Here is a 16870-nt window from a genome sequence, read left to right on the forward strand (position 1 = left end):
TTCAGGATGTGTTTGGAGAGTACGGCCAAATGTGGGAAAAGTCTGTGTCCGTGAACAATGACTCTGCAATGTACATATAATGCTTAGGAAAGCACTTGAAAGAAATGTATCCACATCTGCTGCACATGCCATGTATTGCTCATCTTTTGCATGTATTTATTTATTCAATCAAAACTGATATATTCCTCAACATCAACCAGTTTGTGGTACATTTGCCAGTGATATTTAAACATGCCAAAAGGCAAAGACGAGTGTTTTTTAAAATCTGTGTGAGCAACAACGTCAGCCCATCAGGCTTGTGTGTGCCCCCGGTGTTGTGGCATCATGCTGGTTTTCCTGGCTCAAGGCAGCAAAACTCATTCATGCACATTGGGAGAGTGTGACAGACTTTCTCATTAAAGACAAGGAAGGATGCAGTCACCTTAAAGAAGGACACAAGGTATTTTCTTTGTGTATTTTTGGGAAAAATCCATGGGATTTCTTTGCAAATAGAAACAAATGCATCCCGATATATCGCATTGATATGCTGCTTAACTGTGATTTACAAGTTGCAGCTGACGTACATAATGCCTTAAAAGAAATGGAACACAAGTCAATGATCTTCAAAAGGCAATTCTTTTAATCTGCAATGCATGCTTTCACATCAGAATTTCAAAGCAAACTGAAGGCAACCATATTCAGCAGCGTACCTGATGGTCTGTACAGATCAGGATCTCTTTTTTGCCAATTTTAAAGTGTTTGAGCCATTCGTCAAGGCTCAGATGTCACAGGATATTAATGACTACAAAAATATTTTGTGCATCTTCCCTTGCACGGCAGAAGAATTCAAGCAAGATTATGACTTGTACATAGCATGTGAAGTGCCCCGTGGTTACAGCATAAAAAGAATTGAATACTGGAGAAGTGAAACCCAATCATGGCCCATCACATCACAGAGGCAGTAACTTCAGTGTTGTGGAAAGAAAAGTTCAAGACAGGTGTCTCAGGCACCTTTCCAAAGACTGATGTGGTCAGCTTAATGTTGTGTTCTTTAAGAACCTAAGCTCAAATTTGGAGAGCTTTCAAAATCAGGAATTGTCTGCTGGCTCTAGAAAATAATTATAAATTCCAGGAACTGTAACAAAAGGCCCAAGATTTTTTTGCTTGTTTGTCTGAACTTTTTAGCTGTGGGAACTGAAGACTTTATGGGCAACATTCTGTGATTTAGGCTTTTGAATTAGGCTTGCTAAAAACCAAGCTTTAACTTTTTGAATCTCAACATCTACTGTTATTAAGTGAGGGGGAAGGCAATAATTGTTTAATTTCCCACAACTGTGAAAATTCAAATCGATAAAATTTAAAAATGCTTAAAATCCATTGTTTTGTGCAACTCAGAAAATTTAAATAAATTAGTATAGAAAAAATGCATTAAAATGAGCACCCACTATTTTTTTTCTGTGAGTGCAGAGAACTCCACAGAGTCAGTACCTCTGCCCTCCACCATGGTGGAAACTGTTCCCCCTTTGCTTCACAGATATCATGCTGGACACAGCAGGCAGCTGTAACCATTGGGAATTTCTTCTCACTAAGATCCAGTCTTGTGAGTAAACAGCACCAGCACCTCTTCAACTATCATTCTGCACCTGCCAAGCAGGGAGCAAAATATTTCTTTGGTGCTGCTGAGGTGGCTTCATGAGCCAGGGGAGCAAAGGTAGGCTAAGTCCCCCAGGATCACTACTGGCATTTCAACATCACCGATGGTAATCTGCCAGTTGGGAAAGAAAGTCCCTGTCTGTACCTTTCTGGACAGTCCTGTGTTCTTAAAGATGCGAGTGTCATGCACCTTCCCTGACCAGCCAACCCTGATGTCAGTGAGGCATCCCCAGTGATTCACCAGCATTTGCATAACCATAGAAAAGTTGCCCTTTTTTGTTGAGGTACTTTGTGACAGGATGATCAGGTGCCAAAATAGGGACATAAATGCCATCCATTGCTCCACCTCCCTTTGGGAACCCCACTGCTGAAAATCCATCCACTATGTCCTGCACATCGCTGAGAGTCACAGTCCTGCTTAGCAAGAGATGATTAATGGCCTTGCACACTTGTATGACAATGCCCCTCACAGTGGATGATAATTTCCCACTGACCAGTAGCAATCTGCTGTTGCAGGTTTCCACAGTGCAATTTCCACTTGCTTCCCTATTGCTAGTGAAGCTGTCATTCTGGTGTCTCTGCACTGGAGGGCTTGGGCAGGCTCAGCATACTGCTCCAGGAATGTAACCTTGCAGATACAAAAGTTTGGCAGCCACTGCTTGTCATCCCAAGCCTGCATTACGATGCAATCTGACCAATCAGTGCTTGTTTCTCAGGCCCAGAAGTGGCACTCCACCATTTGCAGCTGCTCTGTGAATGCCGCCAACAATCTTGAATTGGTTCTCACTATGTCCCACAGCAATCTGATGTCCAGGAAATCATCGCGTTCCCCACAGCTCTTCTTGTGGCTCTGCAAATACCAGAGAATCATGTGTCTGTCCTAAGCTTGCAATGCTCATGATAATAGTGCAGAGCTGAGCCAGCTCCACGCGTCTGTCAGAGATGGCTGATAGTGACAAGTCCCACATGGATTCATGGGATTTTCAAAATAGGTGCAAAATTATGGAATAGAGATGGCATTATGGAGTGGAGAAAATTGCATGATGGGAACTTGACCCCACCATTCCAGTCATCCTTGTGCAACTTGTTCCTGCCCCACCATAACTTGCCAAAACTTCCCAAAAGACATGGATGCATGGGGTTGGATGGTGGTGGGTTTCACACTGGGATAGGTAGTGTGGGGCACTGTGCCATGCATCAGGACAAGCATTCCTGGTGAGTATGCATAACTATAAAGGCCGGCCCGCAGAGCTCAGTAGGAGCCCAGCTGCCGCAGACGTCCCTAGCAGAGCCTGCGACTGGGAAGCTCCCGCAGCCCAAGGCGGTCGCCCAGACTGGCCAGGCCTGCCCTGCACCCGCTATCCAGAGGAGTTGCCGGACCTACCCTGCGCCCATTATCCGGAGGAGTTGCCGGGCCTGCCGATCAACCCCCTACCCCAATGAACCCATGCTCCTGGATCCCCCAGAGGCCAACACCAGGACCCAGGTAGGCCCTGAGGGGGAATGTGGAAGTAGCCCAGGGGCAGCCGACCCCAGTCTGGCTGTAGCACTACCAGAGCCTAAGTCGGTGTGTTGTGGCCAGGATCCCCACTGACTAAGCAGCGGATCTTTGGCCGCTGCTAGGGCCCTGGACTGAGATGCAGTGGAGTGGGAGTGCCTGCGTCCCCCCTGCCACCCAACTCCTGGGTGGCAGACTCCCACTCTCTTGGCCTGAGGAGGCTGGAGCCTATGGTTACTGCTCAGCCCTGCCTGAGGGCCTGAGCCCCCTGATTCAGCGTTTGTTGCCCTGCCCTGACCTAAGGCCAGGGCGTAATAGTGTTGTTACTGCTCATCCCTGCCTGAGGGCCTGAGCCTCCTTACTCAGCGTTTGTTTCCCGCCCTAACCTAGGGCCGGAGCTGAATACTGTGTACTACTATTGCTCAGCCCTGACTGAGGGCTCGAACCCGGACTTAGCGGTGTTGCCCCGCCCTGAGCCAGGGCAGGGCTGACCGCATTTCAGCCAGCTACAGCAAGGGCTACCGAGGGATACCCCCTGGCCGGACTAACTCCCCGGAACCAATGGTGTGTAGCGAGCCAGTGTGGCTCCCCACTGCCCCGGAGAGGGTCGAGCTCCGGCGAACTCTTGTACACCCCCCAGTATGGGGATGCACCAGTCGTCTACTTGGGTTAATAGGTGACTGATCCTCTCAGTTGCTGGTGAAACAGATCTCTAGCCTGTATCCAGAGTGGTTCAGGAACTGGTATCCATATATAAAATACCCATCCGTGGATTTCTCTCAAAGGCTCTCGCTCTATGGCACTATGTTCTCGCCATAAGCCCAGTAAGTCACTCAGCTGGGCCCCGTTCTCTCTGTAATTGAAACAGAATCCCAGTTTAAAGCAGATAGTTGATAGCTAAGTGTGCACTCCACAGGCTGGGTAGCCTTGAGGGACAATTGCTCCCCTCCCAGTTCTTCCTTTACAAGTCCAGAAGATACCGCGGTGGAGCAAACCTGGTCCTAATGCAGGGCTTCCCTAGTAAGCAACGTCTGAACAGAATAGCCTCCCTAGTATCCAAAGTGGTACAGCCATTAAAGCAGACACAGCTCTCAGACCCAGGTGGATCAGTTGCTGAATCCACAGGGCTGTCTTTACCTCCTGTATTTATAACCACCCCATCAGTGATCTCATTGGCTCAGCTGTCAGAGGGGACTGGGTGTGACCAGCCGGTCAGATTGTCCACAATGAAAACTTCTCAGATGGCTCAGAAACAGCTAAGGAGCACATCCAATAACCCCTGGCCACACCCTACTTCATGGTGTTTGTGAGTCCTTTTGGCTGAACTGCCCTGTCCTGCCCTCCACACCTGTGCAGAGCCACAGTATTCCAGCTAAAATCCATGTCTCCTCCCCACTGCTTCTCCCGTTTCGCTGGTAGAACCAAAGTCAAAGGCTGCAATATAGATACTCCTGGGGGAATTCTGTGCCACTGTGCATGCGCAGATATTGTGTCCCCCGCATATTTCTTTGCTTTCCCGCAGAAAAATGACTTTCTGATGGGGAAGCAAAGGGAAGCCACAAGAGCAGTCATATGACCCTCCCCACCAGTATATTTTGGGTGCCCAGGCAGCTGGCAGAAATGTAAATCACTGTTTGGCAGGGGTTGGGACTGGGAAAGACCTGGCTGGTAGCTCCTTCCCTGCACTGGGCTCAGCTGCTAGTCCTGGCTTGGTTGGGGAGGACAGGACTTCCTCTTCCCCTGCATGGCATCAGGGGCTGTGTCAGACCCATCCCCAGATTTCTCTCCTGGCTGTAGGAACCTCTGTAAACTGTCCGTCCCCTCCACCCCCTGTGCTTCTTGCACCCATCACTCCTCAGTTTTGAGGGAGGGATCACTGTACAGGGAGCTGCTCCCGCATCCGCCCAACCCCATGCATCCAGACCCCCTCATACCCAGACCCTCCTGCTGAGCCTCACCCAACCACCCCCCACACCCAGAACTCCCCCATGATGAGCCACACTCCTCCCTGCACCTGGACCACCCCAACGAGCCACCACACCCAGATCCCTATTCTACCAAGCCCCAACCAGCTGCACCTGGATCCCCACCCCACTGAGCCCCACTCTCCCAGCATCTGGAACCTCCACTGAGATCCCCACATCCAGACCCCCCTGCCAAGCTCTATCACACACACACACAGACCCCTCCCCACCACTGAGCCTCAACCAACTTCACCTGGACCCCCCTGCAGAGTCCCATTACTGTTGCACCCACAACCCCCAACAAGCCCCTGTGCATCCAGATCCCCCCACACCCAGATCCCCCACTGAGCTTCCCACACCCAGATTGGATTTCTACAAGCATGTTAGCAACAAGAAGAAGGTCAGGGAAAGTGCGGGACCCTTACTGAATGGGGGAGGCAACATAGTGACAGATGATGTGGGAAAAGCTGAAGTACTCAATGCTTTTTTTGCTTCGGTCTTCACAGACAAGTCAGCTCCCAGACTGCTGCACTAGGCAACACAGTATGGGGAGGAGGTGAGCAGCCCTCAGTGGAGAAAGAACAGGTTAAGGACTATTTAGAAAAGCTAGACATGTACAAGTCCATGGGTGCAGCTCTAATGCATCCAAGGGTGCTGAGGGAGTTGGATGATGTGATTGCAGAGCCATTGGCCATTATCTTTGAAAATTCGTGGTGATTCGGGGAGGTCCCGGACAGCTGGAAAAAAGGCAAATATAGTGCCCATCTTTAAAAAAGAGAAGAAGGAGAACCCGGGGAATTACAGACTCACCTCAGTCTCTGGAAAAATCATGGAGCAAGTCCTCAAGGAAACCATTTTGAAGCACTTGGAGGAGAGGAAGGTGATCAGGAACAGTCAACATGGATTCACCAAAGGCACATCGTACCTGACCAACCTGATTGCCTTTTATGATGAGATAACTGGGTCTGTGGATGAGGGGAAAGCAGTGGATGTGATATATCTTGACTTTAGCAAAGCTTTTGATATGGTCTCCCACAGTATTCTTGCCAGCAAGTTAAAGAAGTATGGATTGGATGAATGGATTATAAAGTGGATAGAAAGCTGGCTAGATCGTCAGGCTCAATGGGTAGTGACCAATGGCTCGATGTCTAGTTGGCAGCCGGTATCAAGCACAGTGCCCCAGGGGTCAGTCCTGGGGCCGGTTTTGTTCAACATCTTTATTAATGATCTGGATGATGGGATGAATTGCACCCTCAGCAAGTTCGCAGATGAAACTAAGTTGGGCGGATAGGTAGATATGCTGGAGATAGAGATAGGGTCCATAGTGACCTAGACAAACTGGAGGATTGGGCCAAAAGAAATCTGATAAGGTTCAACAAGGACAAGTGCAGAGTCCTGCATTTAGGATGGAAGAATCCCATGCACCGCTACAGGCTGGAGACTGACTGGCTAAGCAGCAATTCTGCAGAAAAGGACCTGGGAATTACAATCGACGGGAAGCTGGATATGAGTCAGCAGCGTTCCCTCGTTGCCAAAAAGGCCAATGGCATATTGGGCTGTATTAGTAGGAGCATTGCTACCAGATCGAGGGAAGTGATTATTCCTCTCTATTCAGCACTGTTGAGGCCATACCTGGAGTACTGTGTCCAGTTTTGGTCCCCCCACTACAGCAGGGATGTGGACAAACTGGAGACAGTCCAGCAGAAGGCAACAAAAATGATTAGGGGGCTGGGGCTCATGACTTACGAGGAGAGGCTGAGGGAACTGGGGTCATTTAGTCTGCAGAAAAGTGAGGGGGGATTTGATAGCAGCCTTCAACTACCTGAAGGGAGGGCTCCAAAGAAGGGGAGGGATAACTGAGTGGTTTGAGCATTGGCCTGCTAAACCCAGGGTTGTGAGCTTAATCATTGAGTGCTGTTTATGGGATTAGGGTAAAAATCTGTCTGGGGATTGGTCCTCCTTTAAGTAGGGGGTTGGACTAGATGACCTCCTGAGGTCTCTTCCAACCCTATGATTCTATGATTCTATGACAGCAGGTAGAGATTTAAAAGTGGCCAAGTGGAGGTGATGTGGTTGAAGTAACAAGCCAGAACAATGCTTTTTGCAGCAGCCTTTTGAACAAGGGGGAGAGAAGGGAAGGGGTTTGTCATGACCAAGGGGGGAGAGAGGGGAAGGGGTTTGTCATGGCCAGAAGAGAGTGTGTGTTCTTTTCACTGCCACTGCACACTGAAGGCAGGTTTTCACTGAGCTGTCCACATTTAAGTTTGGCTTTTATTTCCCTGAGCATTTACAATTAATGTGCACCCCAGCAATGTCTGAGCCTGATCCAAACCCATTGAAAGACTACAATGTTCAGCCAGTGATGCTCAATTAAGCCTCATTAACTACAGGGCTCTCTCAGCTGTGTTAACACACTAAGACAGTGGTCCCCAACCTTTTTTGTCTGTCAGGCGCTGGACGACGAGCCACCGAGGACCACGGCCGGTAGACGAGCTGAAATGCCGCTGAAATGCCGCCGAGAAGCGGCAACGTCAATAGGCATCACCGCCGAAATGCCACTGACAAGCAGCGTCATCCAGAGGCATCACCGCCAAAATGCTGCCGAAAATCAGCGCCATTTCGACGGCGACGCCTCTCGATGATACTGCTTCCCGGCGGCATTTCGGTGGATGCTCGTCCGCTGGACAGTACACGGGCACACATAGATGCCCCGGCAGGCACCCATGGGCATCACGTTGGGGACCACTGCACTAAGAAATACTGTTCAAATGGCATGCATTTCAGGTGAGCAATTCTTAACTAAAGGCACTGTGGTGATTCATGCTCTGTATATGTGTTATGGTCTCGCTCTGGCAAGGCACTTTATGGTTGCATCTGACTTTTCTGTTTTGCAAGGCCTGTACCTTAGTGTCTTGCCTTTTTTGGGAACCCCTTTTTTGTACACATGCCATGGGGAATTGGAACCAAACTTGAATCACTAATTAATAAGTGTGGAATGAGCTCCAATGGTGTTTGTATTATTAGTAGGGCTGTCGATTAATCACAGTTAACTCACACGATTAACTCAAAAAAATTAATTGTGATTAAAAAAAATTAATCTAGATTAATTGCAGTTTTAATTGCACTGTTAAACAATAGAATACCAATAGAAATGTATTAAATATTTTTGGATGTTTTTTCTACATTTTCATATATATTGTATTTTGTGTTGTAATTGAAATCAAAGTGTATGTTATTTTTATTACAAATATTTGTACTGTAAAAACATTAAAGAAATAGTATTTTCAATTTACCTCATACAAGTACAGTAGTCCAATCCTTTTATCGTTAAAGTGAAATTTACAAATGTAGATTTCTTTTTTTGTTACATAACTGCACTCAAAAAGAACAATCTAAAACTTTAGAGCCTACAAGTCCACTCAGTCCTACTTCTTGTTCACCCAATCACTAAGACAAACAAGTTAGTTTACATTTACAGGAGATAATGCTGCCCTCTTCTTATTTACAATGTCACCAGAAAGTGAGAACAGGCATGTGCATGGCACTTTTGTAGCTGGCATTGCAAGATAATTACATGCCAGATATGCTAAATATTCATATTCCTCTTCATTCTTTGGCCACCATTCCAGAGGACATGCTTCCATGCTGATGATGCTTGTTAAAAAAATAATGCATTAATTGAATTTGTGACTCAACTCCTTGGGGGAGAATTGTATGTCCCCTGCTCTGTTTTACCATCATTCTGCCATATATTTCATGTTATAGCAGGCTCGGATGATGACCCAGCACATGTTCATTTTAAGAACACTTTCACTGCAGATTTCACAAAACGTAAAGAAGGTACCAATGTGAGATTTCTAACGATAGCTACAGCACTTGACCCAAGGTTTAAGAATCTGAAGTGCCTTCCAAAATCTGAGAGGAATGAGGCGTGGAACATACTTTCAGAAGTCTTAAAAGAGCAGCACTCCGATGCAGAAACTACAGAACCCAAACCACCAAAAAGAAAATCAACCTTCTGCTGGTGGCATCTGACTCAGATAATGAAAATGAACATGTGTCGGTCTGCTTTGCTTTGGATCGTTATTGAGCAAAACCCGTCATCACCATGGATGCATAGAATCATAGAATATCAGTGTTGGAAGGGACCTCAGGAGGTTATCTAGTCCAACCCCCTGCTCAAAGCAGGACCTAATACCCAACTGGTAGGGCAGGGCTTTGTCATGCTGGGCCTTAAAACCCTCTAAGGATGGAGATTCCACCACCTCCCTAGGTAACTCATTCCAGTGCTTCACCATGCTCCTAGTGAAATAGTGTTTCCTAATATCCAACCTAGAGCTCCCCCACTGCAACTTGAGACCATTATTTCTTGTCCTCTGGAATGGTGGTTGAAGCATGAAGGGACATATAAATCTTAGCACATCTAGCACGTAAATATCTCGTGATGCCAACTACAACAATGCCATGACAATGCCTGTTCTCACTTTCAGGTGACATTGTAAGCAAGAAGCGGGAAGCATTATCTCTTGCAATTTAAACAAAGTTGTTAGTCTGAGTGATTGGCTGAACAAGAAGTAGGACTGAGTGGACTTGCAAGATCTAAATTTTACATTGTTTTATTTTTGAATGCTATTTTTTGTACATAATTCTACATTTGTAAGTTCAACTTTCGTGATAAAGAGGTTGCATTACAGTACTTGTATTAGATGAATTGAAAAATATTCTCTCTTGTTTTTTTACAGTGCAAATACAATACTTGTAATAAAAAACAAATATAAAGTGAATACTGTACATTTTGTATTCTGTGTTGTAACTGAAATCAATATATTTGAAAATGTAGAAAACATCCAAAATATTTAAATAAATTATTGTTTAACAGTGTGATTAATCGCGATTTTTTAAATCACGCAATTAATCGCGATTAATTTTTTTAATTGCTTGACAGCCCTACTTATTGGGTTTTTAGGCAACTTGGGAAGACAGAAAGATTTAAAAAGCCTGATAGTTTCTCCTACACCTGGTACATTTGCTGTCCCTGGCTGCTGGTTGATCAGTAATATGGTGACATCAGAGATAATCAGCCACTCCCTTCGTACAGTTCATTTGCCTACCTGAATCACTATCATCCCAGTTGTCATGGCAACAGCTGCCTTTGATTACTGATTTACCACAGAGAAGGGTGAAAGAAGGCAATGCAATGAAAGCAGTTTGGGTTTGGATAGCTCCTGGTGCACTCCTCTGATTTTGTGCTAGGTGAGTTACACTGCTCCTTTTCCAAGGCCAGTTGTTTGTTATTTTCTTTGAAAAGAGCTTCAGGAAAATATAATACAAATTTATAGCTCTTTGCCGTGGATTGTATTTAGATGCAAATTACAATTTAAAGCTATGGCTTTCTGGATATTTACCTTTTAAAAGGTGAGAAGTTCTAGTTATAGGTCCTGTATTAGTTTTCTGTTAAAAAATGTCATTTAGAAGTTGCTGTCAAATTGCACTGCTTAATCAAATCAACAAACCAAATTTTTTGAAGACAGTTTAATTTAATTACTTTCTGTAGATTTGTCAACACGGATAATGGCTTGGATAATGGAGTTGAGAGTATGCTTATAAAATTTATAGATGACACCAAGCTGGGAGGCAGCAAAGAATCCTGTGGCACCTTATAGACTAACAGACGTTTTGGAGCATGAGCTATCATGGGTGAATACCCACTTCGTCGGATGCAAGCTGGGAAACGTTGCAAGCAGTTCGGAGGACAGGATTAGAATTCAAAACTATCTTGACATATTGGAGAAATGGTCTGAAATCAACAAGATGCAATTCAATAAAGACAAGTGAAAAATACTACACTTAGGATGGAAAAATCAAATGGACAGCTATAAAATGGGGAATAACTGGCTAGATGGTAGCACTGCTGAAAATGATCCAGTGGTTAGAGTCAATCACAGATTGAATATGAGTCAACAATGTAATGCAGTTGTGAAAAAAGGCTAATATTATGTGTCAAGGGGGTGTGTCAAGGGGTCAGCCAGGGTCTGAGGAGCCACCCCATCTTTGGTCTCCTACAGCAAGTGTCCAATGAGAGGCCACTTACTTCAGCAGTGGTGGTGCCCAGTGGCACAAATCTCAAGGGTCCACCCTTACTCTGGTAGTAGCAGTGCCTAGTGGCACAAGTTCAAAGGGGCCACCTCTCCCGGTGGCAGTGTTGCCCAGTGGCAAGTGTGGGGAGGGGAGGGGAACCCAGTCCCACCCTACTTCACCAGGTTCCAACCAAGTGCCCATTGGTAACCAGATACCCTAGATTAGGGTCCGATTTCAGTATGTCCAAATGCATTCCCTGGGTCACTTCCTACCATCAGTCCCGATTCTAGTAGCACCTCCATTGGTTGCAGCTGCTCATCCCCTCTGGTCTCCGCAGTCGACTGGGTTCCTGTGGCATAGTTGGGGTACTTGGCCTCAGCAGTTTGGAGCTTTAGCGGTTTCTTAGCAGGAGCCTGCAGTGCACATCCATTCTCCTCAGCCAGCCCAGACTGAGTGGAGCTGCTTCCTTTTATATGCTCCCTCCATTGGGAGCATGCTCAGCAAGAGCGTAGAGGTGTGGCCTCCTGGGCCTAAAGCAGTGGGTGAACCCTTGTGTCGACAGTGCAGAGTTGATACACCCCATCACACGGGTGTATTGACAGAAGTGTCGTATGTAAGATGGGGAGGTAATTGTCCTGATCTGCTCAGCGCTGATAAGGCCTCAGCTGGAATACTGTGTCCAGTTCTGGGTGCTGCATTTAAAAAAAAAAAAAGATGAGAACAAATTGGAGAGAATCCAGAGGAGAGCAACTGACCTATGAGGAAAGGATAAAAAAAACTGGGCATGTTCAGTCTTGAGAAAAGAAAACTGAAAGGGGACCTCATAATGGTCTTCGAATACGTTAATTCCTGTTATAAAGAATATGGTGATCAATTGTTCTCCATGTTCACTGAAGGTAGGACAACAAATAATGGGCTTAATCTGAAACAAGGGAGATTTAGGTTAGATATTAGGAAAATCTTTGTAACTATAATGAAAGTTAAACACTGGAACAGGCTTTCAAGGGAGGTCATAGAATCCCCATCACTGAAGGTTTTTAAGAACAGGGTAAACACCTGTCAGGGATAGTCCAGGTATACTCAGTCCTTCCTCAGTGCAGGAGACTGGACTAGATCAGTGGCTCTCAATCTTTCCAGACAACTATACCCCTTTCATGTTTCACCTCACTTTAAAACTACTTGCTTACAAAATCAGACATAAAAATTACGGCTGTCAAGCGATTAAAAAAATTAATCACGATTAAAAAAATTAATCGTGATTAATTGCTTGATTAATCACACTGTTAAACAAGTTATTTAAATATTTTTGTATGTTTTCTACATTTTCAAATATATTGATTTCAATTACAACACAGAATACAAAGCGTATGGTGCTCACTTTATATTTATTTTTATTACAAATATCTGCGCTGTAAAAAACAAAAGAAATAGCATTTTTCAGTTCACTTAATACAAGTACTGTAGTGCAATTTCATTATCATGAAAGTTGAACTTACAAATGTTGAATTATGTACAAAAACAAAAACTGCATTCAAAAATAAAACAATGTAAAACTTTAGAGCCTACAAGTCCTCTCAGTCCTACTTCAGCCAATCGCTCAGACAAACAAGCTTGGTTACATTTGCAGGAGTTAATGCTGCCTGCTTCTTGTTTACAATGTCACCTGAAAGTGAGAACAAGAGTTCTCATGGCACTGTTGTAACCGGCATCGCAAGATATTTATGTCCCAGATGCACTACAGATTCATATGTCCCTTCATGCTTCAACCACCATTCCAGATGATATGCATCCATGCTGATGATGGGTTCTGCTAAAAAATGATCCAAACCGGAGCAGACCGATGCATGTTCATTTTCATCATCTGAGTCAGATGCCACCAAAAGAAGGTTGATTTTCTTTTTTGGTGGTTTGAGTTCTGTAGTTTCCGCATCTGAGAGTTGCTCTTTTAAAACTTCTGAAAGCATGCTCCACATCTCATCCCTCTCAGATTTTGGAAGGCACTTCAGATTCTTAAACCTTAGGTTGAGTGCTGTAGCTATTTTTAGAAATCTCACATTGGTACCTTCTTTGCATTTTGTCAAATCTGCAGTGACAGCGTTCGTAAATCAAACAACATGTGCTGGTCATCATCCACACAATCATAGAATCATAGACTCATAGAATATCAGGGTTGGAAGGGACCTCAGGAGTCCAACCCCCTGCTCAAAGCAGGACCAATCTCCAGCTAAATCATCCCAGCCAGGGCTTTGTCAAGCCTGACCTTAAAATCCTCTAAGGAAGGAGATTCCACTAGGGCCGGCTCCAGGCACCAGCCGAGCAAGCTCGTGCTTGGGGCGGCAAATTCTAAGGGGCGGCTTCCCTCCAATCCTTTTTTTTTGCTTCACCGCTTCGGCCGCCCCGCATGGTTTTATTTTTGGTTTGGTTTGCCACTCCAGTTGCCCTGTAGGGGGCGGCGACGCAGAGGAGGGGAGCGCCCTGCTGGGAGCGGGTTGCGCACTCCGTCTGCAGGTAGCGCGGCAGCAGGGACCCTGTGGCGAGTGCCCCGGCTGAAGAAAGCCCTGGCCACCCCCTCTTCTCTCTCTCCTCCCCCGCTCCCTCCCCCTCCCCCTGCTAGCCAGGGCATGCACTCCGCTGCCTGGGACACATCTGCAGTGCAGGGAGTCCCCCTGCACCCTGACTCCAGCCGCCCCACAGGTTTTTTTGGTTTGGTTTGGTTTGGTTTTTTGCTTTGCTGCTCTGGCTGCCCTGCAGGGGGTTTTTTTGGTTTTTTTTTTGCTTGGGGTGGCAAAAAAGCCAGAGCTGGCCCTGATTCCACCACCTCCCTAGGTAACCCATTTCAGTGCTTCACCATCCTCCTAGTGAAAAAGTTTTTCCTAATATCCAAGACTACTATAACATTAAATATATGTCAGAATGAGGGTAAAATGAGCCAAACTTCAACAGCTTAACGGAAGTAAATCAGGGGGCCCGGATAATCTTCATCCTAGAATATTAAGGGAATTGGTGAGAGAAATTGCAAGCCCGTTAGCGATGATTTTTAATAAATCTCTAAACTCGGGGGTTGTACCGTTTGACTGGAGATTAGCTAATATAGTTCCTATATTCAAGAAGAGGAAAAAAAGTGACCCAGGTAACTACAGGCCTGTTAGTTTAACATCTGTAGTATGCAAAGTCATGGAAAAAATTTTAAAGGAGAGAGTGGTTACGGACCTTGAGGCCAATGGCAACTGGGACAAATTACAGCATGGTTTTACGAAAGGTAGATCGTGCCAAACCAACCTGATCTCCTTCTTTCAGAAAGTAACAGATTTTTTAGACAAGGGAAATGCGGTGGATCTAATATATCTTGATTTCAGTAAGGCGTTTGATACGGTACCGCATGAGGAATTACTGGTTAAATTGGAAAAGATGGGGATCGAAATGAAAATCCAGAGGTGGATAAGGAGCTGGTTAAAGGGGAGACTGCAGAGGGTCGTATTGAAGGGTGATCTGTCGGGTTGGAGGGGGGTTACCAGTGGAGTTCCTCAAGGTTCGGTTTTGGGTCCGATTTTATTCAATCTATTTATCGCTGACCTTGGAACCAAAAGTAGGAGTGGGCTGATAAAGTTTGCGGATGACGCCAAGTTGGGAGGTATTGCCAATTCGGAAAAGGATTGGGATATCCTCCAGGGAGATTTGGATGACCTTGTAAACTGGAGTATTAGTAACAGGATGAAATTCAATAATGAGAAGTGTAAGGTTATGCATTTAGGGATGACTAACAAGAATTTTAGTTATAAGCTGGGGACGCACCAGTTGGAAGTAACGGAGGAGGAGAAGGATCTAGGAGTCCTGGTTGATCGTAAGATGACTATGAGTAGGCAATGTGATGTGGCCGTTAAAAAAGCTAATGCGGTCTTGGGATGCATTAGGCGAGGTATTTCTAGTAGAGATAAGGAGGTGCTAGTCCCGTTATATAAGGCGTTGGTGAGACCTCATTTGGAGTATTGTGTGCAGTTTTGGTCTCCCATGTTTAAGAAGGATGAATTCAAACTGGAACGGGTACAAAGAAGGGCCACTAGAATGATCCGAGGAATGGAAAGCCTGTCGTATGAAAGGAGACTTGAGGAGCTCGGTTTGTTTTCCTTAACCAAAAGAAGGATAAGAGGAGATATGATTGCACTCTTTAAATATATCAGAGGGATAAATACCAGGGAAGGAGAGGAATTATTTCAGCTCAGTGCTAATGTGGACACGAGGACAAATGGATATAAATTGTCAGTCAGGAAATTTAGGCTTGAAATTAGATGAAGGTTTCTAACCATCAGAGGAGTGCAATTCTGGAACAGCCTACCGAGGGAAACAGTGGGGGCGAAGGACCTCCATGACTTTAAGATTAAGTTGGATAAGTCTATGGAGGGGATGGTATGATAGGATAACGGGTTTAGTCAATAGGTCAATAATGTGCCACACTGGTAATTAGTACAAAGGGTCAATGTTGGGATATTGTTAGCCTTTTCCAGAGGGTCTGGCTGGAGAGTCTTGCCCACATGCTCGGGGTTCAGCTGATTGCCATATTTGGGGTCGGGAAGGAATTTTCCTCCAGGGTAGATTGGCAGTGGCCCTGGAGGTTTTTCGCCTTCCTCCGCAGCATGGGGCAGGGGTCGCTTGCTGGTGGATTATCTGCTACTTGAAGTCTTTAAATCATGATTTTGAGCATTCAACAGCAGAGTCAAGGGAGTGAATTAGTTCAGGAGTGGGTGGATCGGCTTATGTGGCCTGCATCTTGCAGGAGGTCAGACTAGATGATCATAATGGTCCCTTCTGATCTTGAATTCTATGATTCTATGATTCTATGACCTAAGAGCTTTTGAAAATTTTACCCCTTGTTATTAGCTTGTCAAGAACTGAATGGGCTTTGATATTAGTGGATAGTGAAAAAAAGCCAGTCAGATGGCAGCAAACCCCTTAGTGGCATTCAAGACAACTAATCTTTTAACTTAAACAAACCCCCAGCTTTTGCAAAGCTTTGAAATGGGTCATAAATCTTGCACAGCTGCTTTATTTACAAACAGCTTATAATATTTGCAGAGTGTGGATGTATGTCTGTAGGAAATGAGTCCTCCTTGCTTGACAGCTGAAGTACAGTTCCCCAGATGGGTTTCCATGGCTAGGAAAGATCAAAATGAAGTGACTCTCAGAGCCGCCAGGATATGTTTTGCCTCAAGTGAGGTGATTGTGTTTGGCGTATCTGGGACAAGGACATCCCCAGTAACACTGCAGTGCACATCTCAGTGCGTCATTGGAGCAGAGAATTTTTGATGCCACAAATGCTTATTCCCTATTTATATAACAAATCACTTCTCCATTAATTTCCTCATTAGCAATTTATGCTTGAACTCAGATTTCCACAGAGCTGTTTCAGCCATGACCCACCAGAACCCACAGCACTGTACAAGGACATTTCTGTAGAGACGCCCCTCTGTATGTCAAAGCCAATGGCTCTGTCATTGCTGCAGTGCCTCTGGAGGCCCGAGTCATGGGGCTCTTTGTAGATGGGTGGAAGAGGAGGTGCTCAGTTACCATAGTGATGGGGGCAATATGAGACTCCCATTGACTTGGCTGGGCTTTGGATCAGGCCCCTTGAAAGATTCACTAGAGGCTACAGCAGTGGAGGTTCTTCCTGTGGTGAGACTGGAGACACATCTTCTCCAAGGGC

The sequence above is a fragment of the Mauremys reevesii genome, linkage group 8 (assembly GCF_016161935.1).
Source record: "Mauremys reevesii isolate NIE-2019 linkage group 8, ASM1616193v1, whole genome shotgun sequence".
Classification (NCBI taxonomy): Eukaryota; Metazoa; Chordata; order Testudines; family Geoemydidae; genus Mauremys; species Mauremys reevesii.